Source organism: Lepus europaeus, chromosome 1 (genome assembly GCF_033115175.1).
Source record: "Lepus europaeus isolate LE1 chromosome 1, mLepTim1.pri, whole genome shotgun sequence".
Classification (NCBI taxonomy): Eukaryota; Metazoa; Chordata; class Mammalia; order Lagomorpha; family Leporidae; genus Lepus; species Lepus europaeus.
Genome location: NC_084827.1, coordinates 61,847,462 through 61,869,876, shown reverse-complemented (window position 1 = coordinate 61,869,876; position 22,415 = coordinate 61,847,462). Strand labels below are relative to the sequence as shown.

General features: G+C 39.8%; 1 pseudogene; it reads right to left on the bottom strand.

Moving 5' to 3' along the window:
* Positions 1–8,325: 8,325 nt before the first annotated feature.
* On the bottom strand, positions 8,326–10,392 carry LOC133762753 (ankyrin repeat domain-containing protein 49-like; annotated as a pseudogene).
* Between the last annotated feature and the right edge of the window lie 12,023 nt (positions 10,393–22,415).

Sequence of the window (22,415 nt, the reverse complement as noted above, 5' to 3'; positions counted from 1 at the left end):
CAGTTAAATTTAAACACCTAAGAATAATTGTGTGTTAATTACAGTGTTCAACCACTAGTACTAGAACAAAAAAAAATACTTAAAGGGATAAATTATTACATTGAACATCAACAGTCAGGACAAGGGCTGTTTCTCATAGTGTCCATTTCACTTCAACAGGTTTCCCCTTTGGTGCTCAGTTAGTTGTCGCCGATCAGGGAAAACAAATGAAATTTGTCCCTTTGGGACTAGCTTAATTCACTCAGCATAATGTTTTCCAGATTCCTCCATCTTGTTGCAAATGACTGGATTTCATTGTTTTTGACTGCTGTATAGTATTCTATAGAGTACATGTCCCATAATTTCTTTATCCAGTCTACTGTTGATGGGCATTTGGGTTGGTTCCAGGTCTTAGCTATTGTGAACTGAGCTGCAATAAACATTAATGTGCAGACAGCTTTTTTGTTTGCCAATTTAATTTCCTTTGGGTAAATTCCAAGAAGTGGGATGGCTGGGTTGTATGGTAGGGCTATGTTCAGGTTTCTGAGGAATCTCCAGACTGACTTCCATAGTGGCTTAACCAGTTTGCATTCCCACCAACAGTGGGTTAGTGTCCCTTTTTCCCCACATCCTCTCCAGCATCTATTGTTGGTAGATTTCTGAATGTGAGCCATTCTCACCGGGGTGAGGTGAAACCTCATTGTGGTTTTGATTTGAATTTCCCTGATTGTTAGTGATCCTGAGCATTTTTTCATGTGTCTGTTGGCCATTTGGATTTCCTCTTTTGAAAAATGTCTATTGAGGTCCTTGGCCCATCTCAAGTGGGTTGTTTGTTTTGATCTGGTGGAGTTTCTTGATTTCTTTATAGATTCTGGGTATCAACTCTTTATCTGTTGCATAGTTTGCAAATATTTTTTCCCATTCTGTCGGTTGCCTCTTCACTTTCCTGACTGTTTCTTTTGAAGTACAGAAACTTCTCAATTTGATGCAATCCCAATAGTTAATTTTGGCTTTGATTGCCTGTGCCTCTGGGGTCTTTTCCAAGAAGTCTTTGCCGGTACCTCTATCTTGCAGGGTTTCTCCAATGCTCTCTAATAATTTGATGGTGTCAGGTCATAGATTTAAGTCTTTAATCCATGTTGAGTGAATTTTTGTGTAAGGTGAAAGGTAGGGGTCTTGCTTCATGGTTCTGCACGTGGAAATCCAGTTTTCCCAGCACCATTTATTGAATAGACTGTCCTTTCTTCAGGGATTGGTTTTGGATCCTTGATCAAATATAAGTTGGCTGTCGATGTTTGGATTGATTTCTGGTGTTTCTATTCTGTTCCATTGTTCTATCCATCTGTTTCTGTACCAGTACCATGCTGTTTTGATTACAGCTGCCCTGTAGTATGCCCTGAAATCTGGTATTGTGATGCCTCTGGCTTTGTTTTTGTTGTACAACATTGCTTTAGCTATTCGAGGTCTCCTGTGTCTCCATACGAATTCCAGCATCATTTTTTCCAGATCTGAGAAGAATGTCTTTGGTATTTTGATTGGTATCACATTGAATCTATAAATTGCTTTTGGGAGAATGGACATGTTGATGATATTGATTCTTCCAATCCATGAGCATGGAAGAATTTTCCATTTTTTGGTATCCTCTTCTATTTCTTTCTTTAAGATTTTGTAATTCTCATTGTAGAGATCGTTAACGTGCTTCGTTAAGTTTATTCCAAGGTATTTGATTGTTTTTGTAGCTATTGTGAATGGGATTGATATTAAAAGTTCTTCCTTAGCCGTGGCATTGCTGTGTATGCAAAGGCTGATGATTTTTGTTCATTGATTTTATATCCTGCTACTTTGCCAAACTCTTCTATGAGTTCCAATAGTCTCTTAGTAGAGTTCTTTGGATCCACTAAATAAAGAATCATATCATCTGCAAGAGGGATAGTTTGAGTTCTTCCTTCCCAATTTGTATCCTTTTAATTTCTTTTTCTTGCCTGATGGCTCTGGCTAAAACTTCCAGAACTATATTGAATAGCAGTGGTGAGAGTGGGCATCCCTGTCTGGTACCAGATCTCAGTGGAAATGCTTCCAACTTTTCCCCATTCAATAGCATGTTGGCTGTGGGTTTTTCTTAAATTGCTTTGATTGGATTGAGGAATGTTCCTTCCATACCCTGGTCGCTTAGAGTTTTTATCATGAATGCATGTTGTATTTTATCAAATGCTTTCTCTGCATCAATTGAGATAATCATATGGTTTTTCTTCTGCAGTCTGTTAATGTGGTGTATCACATTGATTGTTTTGTGAACATTGAACCATCCCTGCATACCAGGGATTAATCCCACTTGGTCTGCGTGGATGATCTTTCTGATTTGTTGTTGAATTCTATTGGCCAGAATTTTATTGAGGATTTTTGCATCTATGTTTATCAGGATATTGGTCTGTAATTTTCTTTCAATGCTGCTGAGAAGAATGTAAATTCTTTATGTGTAGGATGAAAAGTTCTGTAGATATCTGTTAGATCCATTTGAGCTAAAGTGTCATTTAAATCTACTGCCTCCTTGTTGATCTTCTGTCCTGTTGATCTGTCTATTTCTGAGAGTGGAGTATTGAAGTCCCCCAGTAGTATTGTATTGGAGTCTAAGTCTCCCTTTAAGTCCTTAACATATCTTTTAAATAAACTGGTGCCCTGTAATTAGGTGCATATACATTGATAATCGTTATATCTTCCTGTTGAATGGATCCCTTAATCATTATATAGTGCCCCTCTTTGTCTCTCTTAACAGCTTTCTGTTAAAGTTTATGTTGTCCGATATTAAGATGGCTACGCCCGCTCTTTTTTCATTTCTGTTGGCATGGTATATCTTTTTCCAGCCGTTCACTTTCAGTCTGTATGCATCTTTGTTGGAAAGATGTGTTTCTTGTAAGCAGCAAATAGATGGGTTTTGTTCCTTAACCCAATCAACCAATCTGTGTCTCTTCACTGGACAGTTCAGGCCATTAACGTTCAATGTGACTATTGATAAGTAGTAACTTTGCCCTGCCATTTGCCAAAGATATTTTCTAATAAATGCTTTGAACTTCCTGTGATCTTTTGCTATGAGGTTTCCTTCCTTTACCTTCTTTCATATTGAAGACCGTGTTTCTGTGTTTCTGTATGTAACACATCTTTAAGCATCTTTTGCAGGGCTGGACGAGTGGCGACAAATTATTTCAATTTCTGTTTGCTATGAAAGGTCTTTATTTCACCTTCATTCACAAATGAGAGCTTTGCTGTTGAGGAACAGAGAAAGAAATGTTACTAGGGTACAGTATGCTCGAGTTTGTAGCTATGAGCTATGAGAAGTAAAGTTTGTGTGAAGTTTTATACATCATGGATTTTATTCAAGTAGAGTTGAAAGTTGGTGTATTGACTCTCAAACATGATCATTTGGGGTGCTATTTGGAGGACGAACTGTGGGAAGCAGGGATGTAAGCACAGAGGTTATGAAGCTATCTAGGAGAAAAGGGATTGTGATTAGATTAGTGGTAGGCATGGAAAGAATTGAGCAGATTCAATATATTTTGCAGGTTGGATTGAGTGAAGTAGTTAGGGTATGTGGAACACAGCTGAAATGTAGGACTCTACAGTCTGGAATTAAGAATACTGGTGGGAGATCATTTCTTTCAGTTTAACCTACTTATTGGAAGTATATTGGAATCCAAATATGGTCATGATATACTCTATGATTGCTGTGATCCTGTATTTGATTTTTGTATCTTTAATTGAAGATTAAGTCTGTCCAGTCAATGACAAAGGTACTCACTGGAGAGACCTGGCAGTTGGTCCAATTTAGCTGAGGGAGACCTCCCCAGTCAGCCAAATTTAACTTTCTGATTTCAGAACCAATTAGGTTCCCAATTCGGATTCAATTCTAGGTTTCTGGCAGCCCTGTGTTGAGCTGCTTTTTCCCAGCACTATGTACTCCATGTCTCATTGCCAGCTTTTGGGAATTCTTGAAATATTTCAAACTCTTTCACTGTATTATATGTGGTATAGGGGTCTTGAGATTATCATTGAGTTTGTTCTGGGGTGCCATGAGCCATGCCTGTGTACATGGGACAGAACATTTAATTGAGAAATATCATGTGTGTTCTGGCTGTTCCACTGACAGGTGGTTCCCAACCCCTCTCCCGCTCTCGGGCCTCCCTATTCTCTGATACACAATAATATTGGAATTAAGCTGAGTAATAATCATGCAGTGGCTTCTAAGTGTTCAAGTGAAAGAAGGAGTCCTGCACGTCTCACTTTAAATCAAAAGCTGGAAATAATTAAGCTTAGTGAGGAAAGTGTGATAAATGCAGAGGCAGGCTGAAACCCACACCTCTGGCACCCGTGAGCCAAGTTGTGAACTCACATGTTCAGTTCTTGCAGAAAATTAAAAGCACCACCTAGAGAACACACATAAGGTAAGAGCTTGAAAAGCTGTGTACCTGACCATGGAGAAAGTGTTAGCACCAGGATAGAACATCATAACAATCACAGCATTTCCTGAAGCAAAAGCCAAACCCAGAGCAAAGCCCCAACTCTCTCTAATTCTAAGAAAGTTGAGAGAGGAGTTTAAGCTGCATAAGAAAATTTGAAGATAGCACAGGTTCGCTTAAGAAATTTAAGGAAAGAAACTGTCTCCGTAGCACCATAGTTGGAAGTCTATTATAAAGGCTTTCAGTGGGCTTAGTAATTAATTGGGAATCAGTTCTAGGCAGGAGGGAGCCAAGGGATTGGAGGTCTTAACATTTTGGTGTAAATTCCTTCTTGATCCTTGGTTCATCCCAGAATTATAGAAACACAAGGAAGAATCTATGGCATGCTATGAAAGGTAACAAGTGCATCAAATGGTGGAAAGAGACATTTCAACTGCTACCAACCACAGTGAAATTGGATTTAAGCCAAAATAGTTGTCTGGTAAAATAAAAACCAATGCTTTTCTGATGAAAGCATTAGCACAGAGGAATCTGTGTCCTCTAAAATGTTATAAACATGATTTTCAAAAATACTAAATATACAAACCAAAATTAAACTTACAACTATAATGCTATAGGTTCAATAGCTATATATTCCAGGATATGTGTATATGAAATACTCATAGTAATATATTTAAACTGCATTGTATCCACATGTGGAATACACAGTCACCAAAAAGAAAGACATATGCATGTGAATGTATATTATCAGATACAATTTTGTAAGAAGTGGAATGTAAAACAGTATAGATATAATATAGTGTCTTCATATAACATTACATTTATTTGTATGACTTTTCTATAAAAATACACAAAAATAGGTTTTGGGTTAACAGCTTTAGGAAGATGGGGTGGGAGTTTTATTTTTTATTTTTCATCTTCTTTTAAAAAGTTACTTATTAAATTGTATTTATTTGAAAAACAGAGAAAAAGAGAGATTGCACCTGCTTTTTCACTCCCTAAGTGCCCACAACAGATAGTGCTGCACCAGGCCAAACCCAGGGTTCTGAAATCAATCTGAGTCTTCCATGTGGGAGGCAGGAAATCAAGTGCTTGATCCATCACCTGCTGTCTCCTTGAGTGGGCATTAACAAGAAGCTGGAAGCAAAAGCAGAGCCAGGACTCAAACCCAGGCAATCTGATACAGGACCTGAGAATCCCAAGTGGCATATAAAGTGCTACATGAAATATCTACCCCAATTTTTATTTTATTTTTATCATTTTTATTTTAAGTGTATGCATGTTTTGCTATTATTTAAATTCAATTTTTTAGTATTGATTTCTTTAAGAGATAGAGAGATAATGATAGAGGAAGAGGGAGTAAGAGAGAATACCTATCCACTAGTTTCCTCCCCAAATGTGCACAGAATCTAGGACTGGGCCATGCAGAAACTGAGAACTAGGAACTCAGGACCAGTCTCCCACAAGTGTGGCAGGGCCCATTACTTGAGCCATCACCTGATGCCTTACAAGGTCCATATTAGAGGGAGCTGGAGGCAATATCCAGAGCTGTGACTCAAACCCAGGCACCCTGTTATAGGACAGACATCCAGCCTTACTTTTTAAAATATGTTGAAAAAACTGAGTGGCAATAGTGAGATTCATTTTTGTTAACTTTTTTTATTTATATAAGGTGAACAAATTTCATATATACAGATTTTGGAACATAATGATACTTCCCACCCTCCCATCCCTCCCATCCTCTCTCCTCCTTCCTTTCCATTCCTTTTTTTGAATTTTGACAATGACATCCTTTTAGTTTATTTTATAACAGTGACTCTCCACTAAGTAAAAAATTGAACAAAAAGTAAGGGAAAAAAATATGATTCCCCAAACATACAGACAAGGTCTATAAACAATAACCAATTATCAAGATGTCAATTTTGCTAATATACCCTATTAGTTTTGTTATGATTCCTATATATTCCTAATTTGAAGAACAAAAAAAGGACAAAGTAAATATAAACACATATTTGCTAACACATTTTATTCAATCAAAAATATATACATGTATAATCACACCCATTATATATAATACTATAAGGTTTACATATTTATGTTGTACTCCATATATTATATATATATATATATATTTGTCCAGAAAAATGTAAAAAAAGCAAGAACACATTTAAAGCAGCTGTTATGGCGAACTCTAAATAAATGTGTCATTGCAACAGTAGTAGGAGAAGCTCCAAAAATTATAAGCTAATATTTGCTATGTTCCTAGAATTATTTTTAAGATTTATTTATTTAAACATATTTATTGATTTATTTGAAAGGTAGAATTACATAAGAGAGATATGGGGAGAGAGAGTGTGTGAGGGAGAGAGATCTTCTATTCACTGATTCACTTCCCAAATGACCACAAAAGCCAAGGCTGGGGCAGGCTGAAGCCCTGAATATGGAACTCCATCCTGGTCTCCCACATGATTGCCAGCATCTAAAGCACTTGGGCCATCTTCTTCTTCTTCTTTTTATTTAAATCAAAATTGTACTTTATTTTCCTGAATATTTATATTATGCTTTTTTTTTTTGACAGGCAGAGTGGACAGTGAGAAAGAGACAGAGAGAAAGGTCTTCCTTTTGCCATTGGTTCACCCTCCAATGGCCGCCGTGGTAGGTGCGCTGCAGCCAGCACACCGCGCTGATCCGAAGGCAGGAGCCAGGTGCTTCTCCTGGTCTCCCATGGGGTGCAGGGCCCAAGGACTTGGGCCATCCTCCGCTGCACTCCCTGGCCACAGCAGAGAGCTGGCCTGGAAGAGGGGCAACCGGGATAGGATCGGTGCCCCGACCGGGATTAGAACCCAGTGTGCCGGCGCCGCAAGGTGGAGGATTAGCCTAGTGAGCCGCGGTGCCAGCCATATTATGCTTTTTTTGTTACTCTCCACACTGTGCTTTCTTTGTTTAACAAAAGCTAGAGTCATTTTGTGGTTCTAGTCCAAATGAAACAATCATCCTTTTTGTTCTTAGGATTCCTTTTCTTTTGTCTGTTTAATTTTGTATGGTTTGTATTAAATAAAGACCTGTGAATTCAAGAGATTGTAGAAACAGGGCCCAACCCAGCAGGATTTGGAAGGTAAACTCAGTTGGAAAGCAGATATACTATGATGTAATGGGCCAAACAACAATTGTGTACATATCTAACAGGTCATACTGACTCATAAGTATAAGGATATTGTCAGATGACAGGTTGAGTTTGGACCATCTGTAGGATTAGTGAATTGTGGTGGAGGAGGCAGTATAGAACAATCATGGATTAAATGCTTGGCTAACTGCTTTCCTGAAAATGGTTTATGTCCTAAAACACAAAAATCTATGTTTTTTTATCTTTGTTTAACTTGTAAAGATTTAAGTTACAAATATGTTCATTTTCAGGTTTAAAATGAAAGCAACTGAACATGGTAATGTAGAGAAGACAGGTGAATGGCACCAGTATATTTAAGAATTTCATATTCTGAATTACCATACCTCATAAAAATACATGCCAATATATTCAGTTCTCAAAAAGATCCAGGATATGGGTTATTTGAAAAATAGATTTCTCTTAGATCAGCACCAAACATATCTTTAGTTTCTTTAAACTTGAGTCAGATTCTTAGGGGCAGTTAAATTGAAACTAGAAAAAAATGGAGAAAAATCACAAAACTCCACAGAAATCATTAAAAATATATGCAAACAATTCTCAAGTACATTTTGACATCAAGATCAGGCAACTCACTTGGATGAAGATGAAAGTGAGTACCAATGATTTCCCTTCAGTGAGACGTTTGATGTCAACTCTGTATTAGGAGAATAATTTACGTGTCACACAAATGAGGCACGTCTACATAGACACTTAAGGGAATTACCAGAACCATTAAGACTGAAGTGAAGATTTTGTACAGCTGTCCACAGTTTCAAAGACGTGGTGACACGCGCTTGTCCTCCTAGCGATATCAAATGCAGTTTCTTCCAAGTTATTTTTCAGGCCAGGGTCGATACAGCAGCTCATCAGGAGGAATCCCAGCTTTGCTGTCTCTGTTCCCAGCAGCAACATGCCAGTGGGCCTTTTGTTTGGGCATTGATACCTGCATCATGCTGGAGTAAGAAGGAAGCCATGCTGGCATTATTCCAGTTAAAAGTAGTGCGCAGGTGGGCCCAGCCATCCACAGTCACCGCGTGCACATCTGCCCCTGGAGCAATCATCTCAGCAACAACATCCAAGTGTCCACCTCAGGCTGCTCCATGAAGTGGGTTATATTCATGTTCATCCCTAGGGTTCACAAGAGTGGACTTTTCAGAAAGGATTCTCCACCCTGTGGTACGCTGTTTTCAGCAGCCCAAAGATACAATTTGCTTGGATCTTTTTAAATGAAGTTGATACCACTCTTCTTCTTCTTTTCATCTTGTTCATCTTCATCAGAATCACCCAAGGGGCTGGCATTGTGGCTAGTGAATTAAGCTGCTTCCTGCGAGGACAGCATCCTATGTGGGCATCCGATTCAGCTCCCTGCTAATGTGTTTGGGAAAGCTGTGGAGGACGGCCCAAGTGCTTGGGCCCCTGCCACCCGTGTGGGAGATCTGGAAGAAGCTCCTGGCTCCTGGCTTCCATCTGCTCCAAGCTTAGCCAGTGAGGTCAGTTGGTGAGTGAACCAGTGTGTGGAAGGACTCTCCCTGCTCCTCCCCTCCCCTCTTTTCTCTCTCACTTTCCTCTCTCTCTTTTTCCTCTCTTTCTCTATGTTTCAAATAAATAAAATAAAGCTTTTTTAGAAAAATTGCCCACCCAGAGGCTGTGCGAGGCAGTTGGAATAAGGTGTCCATGTGTTTCCAATAACTCGAATGGGTTAAAGTATTCAGAAAAGGCCAAGGAACTCTCTGGGTCAGGTTCTCTATCATCATTTATCTTTTTCCATTTTTTACGACTACTCTAAATAAAAGGTATTTAAAATGGGAAGGTATAAATAATCTTCCTCGAGATGAATTCTATTTGTTTTATTCACCAAGATCTGAAGGCGCTGAAAAATCGTCATAAAGAACCTTGCTACAGGTTCTCTAGCTCTGGGCCAAAGTCTCGCAGCTGCTTTCCCCGCCCCCTCACAGCTTTCAGCAGCCAATGAGAGCCACAGAGGACTTGCGCTGCCACGTCATCAACAAGGAGGTATTGTGAGACAACAAGGAGGTATCTGGAGACACTGCTCGTCAGGCCTAGTTGTCCTTTGTGGCCTGGCGAGTGCTCAGAAGCAAGCGGACTCCCGGTCTCCTGCAGTCTGTGTCCTGTTCCAGGTAGCAGAGAGCCTCAGGTCCCGAGGGTGGGGCTTGGAAGAGTCCAGGTGTGGGTTGGGCCCTCTGCTGCTGCTCTCCCAGGGCACCAAAGGCATTCGTTGATTAAAAGCTGGTAAATGTTTTAAAGGTTAAAATGTATAGAACGAAAGGTTGAAAATGGCTTCTGCCTCTTTAGATGGCCATTTGGGAGCCTCGGCTGGGAGAAGCAAAGCTGGGGCTCTGTTTTACACCCTCTTCAGAGTCTGGCGGGCGGACTGCGTTTGTTGTTAACAGCCGGTTGATCCTGTGGTTCCCTCACATAGATACTTATTTTTCTCGTGATACTGGGGCATGCTATTCCATAATTCCTTCATTTTCCACCCTCTGGAATTACACCCATACACACCCCATCACCACCATCATCCTCTGAGAAAAACTCAGAGATTCTGTTCCAGTGAAATTATGCACTCAGTGTAGACCCACGGAATAGTTTACATGCTTTTAATGCTGCCTTCAAATTCACAGGTTCTTCTTGGCATTTTGCATCCCGCTCCCTACTGGGAATGATGTCACAGCCATCTGGGACCTCCGGAAATCTAGGCAGGTGGTAGAAGCTCGCAGCATCTCCTGCACCTTTGAGAGGGACCTCAAGGTCGTCCTCGCCAGAGCAGTGGCGCTCCATCCCAGGACTATTCTGGACTATAAGAGGTTCTGTTTTTTTGGTTGTCAAGTCTCCTAGACACCACACTCATTCTCTGCATTTCAGTTCAAGGGGTTTTCTGGCACGGGAGGGAAAGATTGGAGTCTTTGTTTTCACTGACATATATGTTGGGATGTCTAGAATCAGAAAACAATCCTATGACCTAAGAAACCTAACATCTCAGTGCCCTCTACTCTTCTCTGGTAACTGATCCCATGCCTTTCAAAACTAGTAAGACCAACACCCACCGATTTTCAGAGCACTTCATTTTAAGATGGTAAACTGGCCCAGCGCCACAGCTCTCTAGGCTAATCCTCCACCTGCGGCGCCAGCACTCCGGTTCTGGTCTCGGTCGGGGCACCGGATTCTGTCCCGGTTACCCCTCTTCCAGTCCAGCTCTCTGCTGTGGCCCAGGAGTGCAGTTGAGGGTGGCCGAAGTGCTTGGGCCCTGCACCCGCATGGGAGACCAGGAGAAGCTCCTGGCTCCTGGCTTCGGATCAGCGCAGCGCGCCAGCTGTGGCGGCTATTTGGGGGGTGAACCAATGGAAGGAAGACCTTTCTCTCTCTCTCTCTCTCTCTCTCACTAACTCTGCCTGTCAAAAAAAAAAATAGTAAACCGTCAAATTTCAATATTCCATAACATAAAGCGATGAAACCAATAGTGAAATGCACCATGTCCACTAATTTATAAGTTTCAGCACTTTTGAGGACATATCCAAACAGTAAGGTTGAATATTATGTTATGCCCAAGGTTAAGTATCATAAAGAGTATGTTTAGCAGAGGCTAAGTGTGGTTCTTTGAGTGTCAATGGTTTTTGCAAAGTGGGAAGGCTTACTACATACATATATATATATATGTAAAGTGTATATACATGTATGTAAAATGTAAATTTCAGGGGGGAAATGGTGCTTAGTGTCAATACAAATCATCAAAGTGATGGCAACTAAATAATTCCTTTTCTATTTATTTTAGTGGAGTATCAGTGGTAGAATCTTGGTGTTAAAATATTTCAACATTTTTGGTACAAATGCTCATTTTTTTCTTCTGTAAGTCTTAAAGCACTTGCATATGCATGTGGTAAGCATAAGTTTGACTTAGGAGAAAGAATAGGGAACTGAAGTATATTAAAAGATTCTAGATATGATGTGGAAAAGGACCAATTATGCCCTAATGGCCAGTCAATAGTTATTTATTGAGTGCCTCAGGTGTCCTTAAACCACAGAGGTGGGTGTAATTAAGAAAATCCAATAGCCATGAATAATGTCACCAATTCATACACTAAGCATCAACAATTTGCAAAACAAATGTCTGCACAAATTATATGTCTAAGAAAACTTAATTATTTCAGGGAATTTTTCTCTTCTTTCATCTGCTTAAATCCATGTTTTATTTAATAAATGCTAGTATTAACAGCAAAATAATAATAAAATACATTATATAACTTCTGTCAAAATAATTTTTGGAGTAACAAAACTATACATTTTACATTGTTGACACTATCCACATATTTATTGATGACTATTGCCCTGTTTTATGGTATGTAAATAAATGTAAATATTTTGTCAGGCAAGTAGTTGCATTCAAAACATCATTCACTTAGATTAAAAAAATTGACTTGCATTTGAAAAAATTATTTCTAGAAAAATATATTTTCCTGTTTCTTATATCTTCTATTTTTAGAACTTAATTATGTCCATGGTTATGTATTTATAACAATTGCTAAAAGGCAGGCAGTGAAGTCTATGACTATAAGAATAGCTTTTCTCTGTTTATTAATTTGGCTCTAACAGTTTTTACTTGATCTATTCTGTGTCTGTGCTTGGGCATGTAAACTTCCAAGGTCATAAGATCTTTTTGATTGATTTTTATTTTACATAATGTCACTCTTTGAATCTTCTAATGTTCTTTGCTCTGGAGTTTATCAGATACTAACATAGCACTCCTTTTGTATTACTTAAACATATATTTGCATAGTGTGACTATTTATATTTTTAAATTATATATTTTATATTTTACATAATGCAAAAATAATATATGATAAATATATAAAAGTAATATAATATTTGTAATAAAATATAGTCTGTTGTATATAAATATTTATACTATATTTTATATAACATACATATAATCTGATATATTTAAATATGTATATATATAGGGAGAGAATTTCCTATCCTCTTGTTCACTCTCCAAAAGCCTGCAATAGCAGGGACTGGGGTCAGCCCAAGGCAGGAGCCTGGAACTTAATCCATTTCTCTCATGTGGGTGGCAGGGAGCCATCCACTTGGGCTATCTCTTGCTGCCTCCCAGGGATTGCATTAGCAGGAAGCTGGAGTCAGGAGTGGAATTGGGACCCAGACCTCAGTGTTCCAGCATAGGATTTTTTTTTTTTTTTGACAGACAGAGTGGATAGTGAGAGAGAGAGAGACAGAGAGAAAGGTCTTCCTTTTGCCGTTGGTTCACCCTCCAATGGCTGCTGTGGCCGGCGCATCGTGCTGATCCAAAGCCAGGAGCCAGGTGCTTCTCCTGGTCTCCCATGCGGGTGCAGGGCCCAAGGACTTGGGCCATCCTCCACTGCACTCCCGGGCCATAGCAGAGAGCTGGCCTGGAAGAGAGGCAACCGGGATAGAATCTGGCGCCCCAACCGGGACTAGAAACTGGTTTGCTGGCGCCACAAGGCGGAGGATTAGCCTGTTAAACCATGGCGCCGGCCCCCAGCATAGGATGTCAATGTTCCAAAGGTTGCTTAGCCATTATCCTCCTCTGTGGTGTGACATTATCACATTTTTATTTTTGACTTCATTATGTCATTGAATTTGAAATGAACTTTTTAAAATAGTGGGTCATGTTTCTTTATTGATTGCCAGTCTCTTGTCTTTCACTTGGTAAATTTAGATAGGCAACATTTGGGATAATTAATGATATGTTTGTTATTAAGTCTACCAATTATGCATTTGTTTTCTATTTCTTTCCTCTGGTTACTATTTCTCTTTCTATTTGCTTATTTACCTTGGGGGGATATTTAATATTTCTTAGCATCCCATCTTAATTTACTTGTAACATTGAATGAATCTTTTTGTGCAGTAGTATTTGTGGTGGTTCTCATTATACAGACACACACAGACACATACACACACATACACATACGCACACACATTTGACTTAAACAGTCAACATTTTACCACCTCAAACTAGGTGTAGAAAATACTTCCATTTAGATCATTTCACAATTCAAATCTACAGCTCTCATTGTCTTGAATATAAGGTGGTGCATTAGTTTACTAGCATATTCTTTACAAAAAAGTAGCACAAACTGGGTGTCTTAAGTAACAAAATTCTCCTGTTTCACAGTTCTAGAGGTTACTACCCTGAGATCAAGGTGTTGGCAGGGTGGATTACTCCTGAGAGCTGTGAGATGGAATCCTTTCCCTACCTCTGTCCTGGCTTCAGAAGGTTTTTCAGCAATGTTTTGTAAACGTTGGCTTATGGCTGCATCATTCTGATCTCTTCCTTAATGTTCTTAGGGCATCCTACTCTTGTTTGTGTCTGTGTCCAAATTTTGCCTTCTAATAAAGCAACCAGTAATACTGGGTTAGGGTTCACTCTCCCCCAGAATGACTTCATTTTAAATGGTTACATCTGCAATGATCCTATTTCCAAAATAAAGGATGACATTCAACTTAGGAATTCTGGGGGTGTGCAATTTAGTCTGAAATAGATGGAGTCACAAATTTAGTTTGTTATAAAACTAATGATGAACAATATAGCTTGTTGTTTGTGCTTGTTTCTATTGGTTTCTGATGCCTCAATATTCTTTATTTAATCATTCCTTTGAAGAACATGATTTAGCTACTCTTTTTTAAGAAGAGTGAGAATGACACATCATTTTAATTTTCCTTCATCTGACAATGTTTTTATTCCCCCATTCATTCTTTATGGAATCTCATGCCGCATACATCCTACTCTCATCAAAAAATCAAGCATCTCTCCAAGAAGCACTGACTCTTCATTTGAAAATTGCATTGGCATTCAAGATGTAGGATCTATCTTTGTTAATTTTACTAGAATATTGATAATGTATGCATATATACTGAGTATATACATAAGTATATAATTTTAAATGTTTCTGTATATAACAAGTTAATCCACATCACATGGCTAATTCTCCCCCTCTTCCCTTTACCTGCCTGTAACTCTTATTCCAATAGTGAGAAATATGCTCGTACCATCCTAATCATTCATTTTGAGCCCAAATATATTAGTGGCTATATTAATTTCCTGTGACTACCATAAAAAAATGCCACAGACTGAGTCGCTTAAAACAAGAGAAATTAATTGTCTCACAGTTCTGGAGGCTGGGTCCAAAATTAAGGAGTTGATAGGTCTGGTTTTTTCTGAATCCTATCTCCATGGCATGCGTATAGGAGGCTGCTTTCTTGCTGTGTTCTTCAAGTGATCTTTCTTCTGTGTGCAAACACCTCTAAGGTCCCTCTGTCTATCCTAATATTTTGTTTTATAAGGACACCAGTTAGATTGGATTAGGATGCTCTATAGCAGACTCATCTCTGTTTAAGCACCTCTTTAAAGGCTTTCTCTCCAGATATGGTCACATTCTGAAATACTAGGGATATATAGTTCAGCCCATACAGTGCTTAAGAATTTTTAATGTGTAGCCTATTGGAAATAGCTTTATCAACTACAATTTAGTGGTACTTGTGTGCAATTTCTTTTTGTCTCTAGACTTACAGATTCCACTTATTTCCAAAATTAATTATGTCAGCAACTTTTAATCTTATCTTCTTCATAAATGCTCTTTTATTTATAAAAATAGAAGTTAGTTTTCTTGTTTCTTTGTTGCATTCTCTTTTTATCAGGGTTTCTCTCATTCTTCTGAAGCTAAAAATAGACTGCATACATTAATGACCACTGTGCTGTAGAGTTCTTTGGGTTTTGACAAATGTACAGTGTAATTTAAGAACTGTCATCATTTATAATTCTTTCACTTGTAGTAACATTATCTGTCTATCTAGTTTTACCTTTTCCAGAATATTATGTATTTGAAATTATATACTATGTAGCTTTGAAATCTGACATTTCAGATGGAAATATTCATTCAAGATTCATCCAATTTAATGGCTTTGATAGCTCACTTATTTATATTTTTTAAAGAATTATTTTATTTATTTGAAAGAGACAGAGTTACAGAGAGAGATAGAGCCAGAGAGAGAAAGGTCTTCTATTCCGCTGGTTCACTCCCAAAATGACCGCAATGACCAGAGCTGAGCTCATCTGAAGCCAGGAGCTAGGAGCTTCCTCCAGGTTTCCGTCATCGGTGCAGGGGCCCAAGGACTTGGGCCATCTTCTACTGTGGTGGAATGAGAAAGCCATGCCAAGATGGCCGCTGGCAACAGAAACTGCCTGGCAACAGGCTGTGAGTGGATGGCTTCGGAAACTGCCTGGCAACAGGCTGTGATTTGTTAGGGCATAGACCACCCCTTGACCGAATTGGCTGCCATGGCTATATAAGCTGCTGTCCCAACTGAAATAAATGAGTCTGTAGGCTGCTCCCTCTGGCCTGCTTTCACCCAACTCCCAGGATCTGTGTGGTGACTCCACACCTCTTGCCCCCACCATGCTCCTCCTCTCAAAATGAATCAACCTCAACATTTGGCATGCCAATGCGACTGAGAAAGAGACAGCGTGTCAGACTCAGCGAGGTCCCCCCTTGATTTTGGCAAGTAGGCCCCTCAGTGTTTTGTGTGCTGTTCGGTTCTGTGAGGGTGAGCACAGAACCACCTCCTAAACCCCTTTCCTTGTCTTTGTCCTTGGTTGAAATGACCCCAGGTTAGGCACACATGGCCCAGAGGTGTAACGCCACTTCTCAGCTCCTCCTTTTACTTTCAGTTCACCCAGCTAATTCACATAAGGGACTTATCATCCCAGAATTCGGAACCCAGTCATCTTCCCTCACTCGAGAGAGGTGTCACTCCCGAGACACCATGTGGGCATATGGCCTTGATCTAACAAATCAAAGAAGTCCTCCACTAAGCACAGGACATATGTATGATCTGATGCACCACTGTCTGTTCATCTAAGGTAGGGAACCCCCTGCATAATGCCATCAGCTGCTGAGATGCTAGGAATTTGTTTTGTTATGGCAGCAGTGCTGTGTGTCTTTCCTTTGGCTAGAGTTGGCATGGTGTGCCAACTAAGCTCTCAAACATGGGAAAGATATCCCCTCTCAGAAGCGCACACAGATTACCAAACATAGTGAATCTGTGAGTGATAAGAGCCTGTCACTTCAGGCCTCTGCCTCACAGACAACAGTTGATGACTTAGGGAGAGAGAGCTCTGACAGTGAAAATGACATGACAGCAGACAACACAGCAATGCCTAGTCAGCCACCCCCCAAACACCCGTGGGATGAACTTAGACAACCTCGAGGCAATAATCCATGTGAGATCATCTCATCTGCACCCAGTGATGATCCCCACATTTGTGGCAGTCCTCAGGCACCCCAGGCTCTCAGGGCAGCCACTAGACCACATTCCACCTGCATGCTTGCCGTAAATGTAGGAGTGGACGCAGAATTCAGGCCCTGGATTCCAATGCCTGTAAAAAGGCTTCTGCTAACCAAGGGTTGAGGATATGCTTGTGTCTTTCCAGAGAATGCGGGACAGCCCATTTGGGTACCAGCCAGAAACACCATGCCTGCAACTGACAGTCAACCAGAACCAGTTGAACAAGACTGAGAGCCTGCCTTGTTAGCAGACGCACCTGCTCTATCATCATACCCTGAGGAACTGCCCATAGCCACATCCGCTACTGTTTTAGCTCTGGTCAGCCACTCAAACAGCCCACAGCCTGTGTGTGGTCACGCCATTCCTGATTACCATTGTTCCTCATTCCTACCCCCATCTGAGCAAGCACTCTTGTGGTCTCCCATTTTGAGCGCTGGTTAGTCAATGACGGGTAAGATCCCCTGGGGGACAACCTAAGACAGGCACAGCCGCATACGGAGGCCTCATGGAAATGGGGTCAACAATGGTATGGCCAAGAATCATGCCTCACGTTGCTCAAAAATAAATGAAAAGGGGGAAATGTGGTGGAATGAGAAGGCCATGCCAAGATGGCCACTGGCAACAGAAACTGCCTGGCAACAGGCTGTGAGTGGATGGCTTGGAAACCACATGACAACAGAGCCTGAATGACAACAGGCTGTGATTGGATGGCTTCGGAAACTGCCTGGCAATAGGCTGTGATTGGTTAGGGCATAGACCGCCCCTTGACCAGATTGGCTGCCTTGGCTAAGTAAGCTGCTGTACCAACTGAAATAAATGAGTCTGCAGGCTGCTCCTTCTAGCCTGCTTTCACCCAACTCCCAGGATCTGTGTGGTGACTCCATGCCTCTTGCCCCCACCACTTTCCTCCTCTCAGAATGTATCCACCTCAACATTCTACTGCTTTCCCAGGCCATAGCAGAAAGCTGGATCAGAAGAGGAGCAGCCAGGACTTGAACCAGCACCTATATTGGATGCCGGCACTGCAGGCTGGGGCTTTAACCCATTGTACCACAGCGTTGGCCTTGTTCATTTATTTTTATCATTCAATAATATTTCATTATATGGATTTACCATAGCTTATCAGTTGAGCAATTGAAAGGCATCTTTGCTACTTCCAGTGTTTTGGTGACTAGAAGTAAAACTTTGATAAATATATGCAGATTTTGGGACAGACATATTTTACAATCCATTCTGTAAATGCCAACAGTATAGTTTCTGGATTATATTGTAAGACTGTTTCTGTTAGAAATTTTCAAATTTTCCAGAATAACTGGAAAATTGTGTCTCTACCAGCCATGATTGAGAGTTCCTATCGCTCTAGGTCCTTGTCAACAATCATATTCTTCTTATCAAAAGTTCAATTAAAACCCTTCATTTGAACTTATACCATTCTAAGTTTTCTCAGCTTCTGAGACCTATGTGTTGGTGTCTTCCGAATTTAAAATGTTGAAGCCATTACTTCTCTTTCAAGTGTACTTGCTTTCTCATTTCCTTCTAGGATTATGATGACATCAATGCTGAATCTTGTTATTACACCACAAATCTCAGAGGCTTTGAATATTTCTTTTTTTCTGATTCTATTGATTGCTACTCTTCAGACAGATGAAATGTATTGCTCTTTCTTCAAGTTCACTGCTTCTCTTCTGTAATCCATTAAGCACATCCATTAAGTTTTAAAAAAATTATTGTTATAGTTTTCTGTTCCAAAACTTCTACTTACATCTCTGATTCCTTAGCTGATATTTAAAATTTTGTGTTCCATTTCTTCTAAGAGAATTTGAAGCTGATTATTAAAGCAGTTTTATTGGGGTGGTGCTGTGGCGTAGTAGGCTAAGCGTCCACCTGCAGTGTCAGCATACATATGGGTGGTGGTTCAAGTCCCAGCTGCTCCTCTTCTGAAGCAGCTCCTGCTATGGCCTGGGAAAGCAATTGAAGAATGACCCAAGTGCTTGAGCCCCTGCACCCACGTGGGAAACTTGGATCAAGCCCCTGGCTCCTAGCTTCGGATTGGCTCTGGTCTGGCTGTGGCTGCCATTTGAGGAGTGAACCAGCAGATGGAAGACCTCTCTCTCTGTTACTTTACCTCTCAAATAATAAAATTTAAAAAAAAGATATTGTGCTCTTTTAAAATCATTGTCAGTTGATTAAACATCTCATTCCCATAGGTTTAGCTAATTGATTATCTCATGTGGATTGTGATTTTCTTGGCTTTGTTGTGATAGCTAATTTAAAATATATCTTGAATATTTTTTGTGTTGTGTTAGGAGACTCTGGGTCAAATCTGGATATTTTGCTTTTGTAGACAGTCACCATGATTCATATTACTGTGCAGATCAGCCTTCCCTATGAACTGTGATTCCAGTAGCAATTTAGGTTATGAACTTTGTGATGTTACTTTTGGCCTGCTTCATTGAGTTAGTGCTACTGCAGTTCTCAGGGCTGGGGTGGGGGAAGGGTCCTGATTGCCAGGTATCTCTCAGAGTATAAAGGCTATGGTGAGGGGCCAGTGCTGTGGCATAGTGGATTAAAGCCCTGGCCAGCTGCACCAGCATCCCATATGGGTGCCAGTTTGAGTACTGGCTGCTCTACTTCCCATCCAGCTCTCTGCTGTGGCCTGGATCCTTGGGCCCCTGCACCCTTGTGGGAGAACCAGAGGAAGCTCCTGGCTCCAGATAAGCTCAGCTCTGGCTGTTGTGGCCATTTGGGGAGTGAACCAGAAGATGGAAGGCCTCTCTCTCTCTCTCTTTCTCTGGCTCTCGCTCTCTCTGGCTCTGTATCTCTTTGTAACTCTATCTTTCAAATAAATAAATCTAAAAGAAAAGGTTATGGTGAGATCCCTCTTAACAGATGTCTCCCGATTATCCAGATGTCTTCAGGGAGCACAAGAGGGTCTCTGGTCTACAAGGACAAAGTCACTTTCCGGTCTGGACCACTAGATGTGATGGGTTCGGTTTTGTCAGCTCCACTCCCCTAATGGGTATCTTTGGTGGGGCAGGAAGTGTGGGGAGTGGAGGGTCTTGGTCCCTTGAAGACAAAGAGGCTTCCCGGATCAGGTTGCTTCTTCTATGTCCTTTTTGTCTGTTTTGTCTCCCCAAATTTATCCTTCTGTGTATGGAAAAGTTAGAGTCCCAGGAAGAAAGGGCTGCATATGTTGAGACAAGGTGGGACAGAATTCTCCAGTCTTAGAATCTGTCAGTGGAAAACAGGAATCTCAGGTCTGTGGGAATGAAGGGGTGCTTCTCCTGGATGCTTATCTTTGGTGAGACTTTTAATTGATTCCTCTGATAGTGGGGCTGGACTGGAGAAGTACTCTAAGAGGAACTATTGTTTAGTCCCCAGGAAGAATGAGACTGCTTGGTAGACTCCTGTTGATGAGATTCAGATATGCCAGGTGTGAGTAGCCCCTGCCTTCTGTCAGGTGGTGGTAGGCAAGGCATCCTGTTGCTATGGTTTTCCTCTTTTACTGGGATCACACACCAGCTTTGCTTCTTGTTACTATAATGCAGTGCTCTCCTTTGTTTTTTCTCTTCATTATTTCTGAGATTTAGGTTTGCATTTGTCAGAAAACAGAAGGGACATATGGGTCTGTGTTATCTTTTCTGTATCAGAAGTCTAAAATTCCTACAAGGTCCTTTTATATAGAAAATGTAAACTATACTTGTGTTTCTAGAACATGCTGACCTGATCGAACTCAATGTCTTTATGTAGCCAGCAATAATTAAAGGCTGAAAATCCACTTTATTTTCAGTTGGATCATTTTCTCCACATAATGGGAACCAGACACAGTTTTAAATGTCATTCACCCAGGGAAGATAGGTAAGCTTTACCTTGGTTGCTTCTTTTTTCCACTGTTAGATGATCACTTTCAAGTTCAGCAAATAGTCACTGTGAATACAAATCTCCAAGAAAGGACTCCAAGAGAGCACTGCTATTACCAGAATTCCTAGTAACTTTCACACCCACAATCTCTAGCACCTAATAATATAGACTTACTTTTGACCACAAAGTATGGTGGTAAATAAGAAAACAAATTTAGTCATCATATAATGACGAGAGGCTCTTCTGTTTAATTCCCGACTTGGCATGAAAACTGCTTCTGGTTAAAAGTATATGTTAAGAAGGCTCACCTGTTTTTGCTTGGAGTATAGATTAAGATGATTATTTTTTAAGGGGCAGAGTAATTTAAAGTAGTTAAGAACTCGTATTCAATATCAGAGAGTACTGGTTCACTAAAAATACACAGTTTCACCCTTGTAAATTTTCCTAATTTTCTTAGTTATTTCATAGCTTTGTTCCTTCTTCTATTAGATAATGCATAAAATGTATTTAACAGTGCATGAATATGGTAAATACTCAAAGATGTTACTTTTGTTACTTTAAATATTGTCAAGCTCCTCATTTTAGAAATGAGTATAGTAAAAGCATAAGAGTACCTGCTATAATTTCTGAAAGTATTTTTAATCCAAAATAGCCTTTTCTGTTTTGTTTAGAAATTTATGTTCTTTGTTCCTTTCTTCTAACATAATAAAATGAGAGCTTAAAATATTCTATTTACTTAAGAGTTCAGTTTGTTTTTAATTAATAAAAGTTTTACCAGAAATGATCTGCCTTAATCAACATTGTAGTCACAATCCAATCCCTGTTAAGTCCAAGCAACTCATTCAGATAGTGATAGTTTCTGTAGCTCAACCACAAAGTATAGACGAACTTGGCCATTATGTCACTTTTTGTCGTGGTTCTTACCACATGAGTCAGCCATGATGTCTGGTGTTTGATAAACCTATGATGAGACTGATATATCACAACAAAGTGGTTTGTTTCAGCAAATTACAATAATAACCAGTGGACATAAAGTCTGTAATGAATTTTACTCAGTCTCCTAAAATTTTAGAAAGTGAACTGTTTGTAAATCACATTCTGCAAACAAAGACACACTTAACTGTTTTTTGAAGCTTTCTATGCTCTTTTACCAACACTTCACTGACTATAGTCTGAGTATGGCTACATGGCATGTGAAAATCTGTTTAAAGAAAAAAATTGCATCTGATTAAATCATGCAGAATTTTTTAGAATATAATCTTTGTTGATGTGTTGTGGGTATTGCCTATTTAATTTAAATTTAGTAAGTATGCCTTGGGCATGAGTGACATTATAGAGATTTTCCCAGTGGAAACATCTTTATATATGAGCCATCAGGTTATTCAGTAATTTAGAAAAGACAAACTAGATAACAGATGTTAGAAAGCAACAGTATAAGCAAGCATATATAATTTTGACATAAAAATTGTCGAATATACTAATGTGTAAAGTACTCTGATACAGATTACTTAGGGATTTGAAATTGTTCTTATGTTGAGAAGTTGCCTATTGTTTCAATCAGAGTAATCCAAGTTGTAAACTCAGAAATAAGGATGTAGGAGTATATCATTTTTCTTAATCTA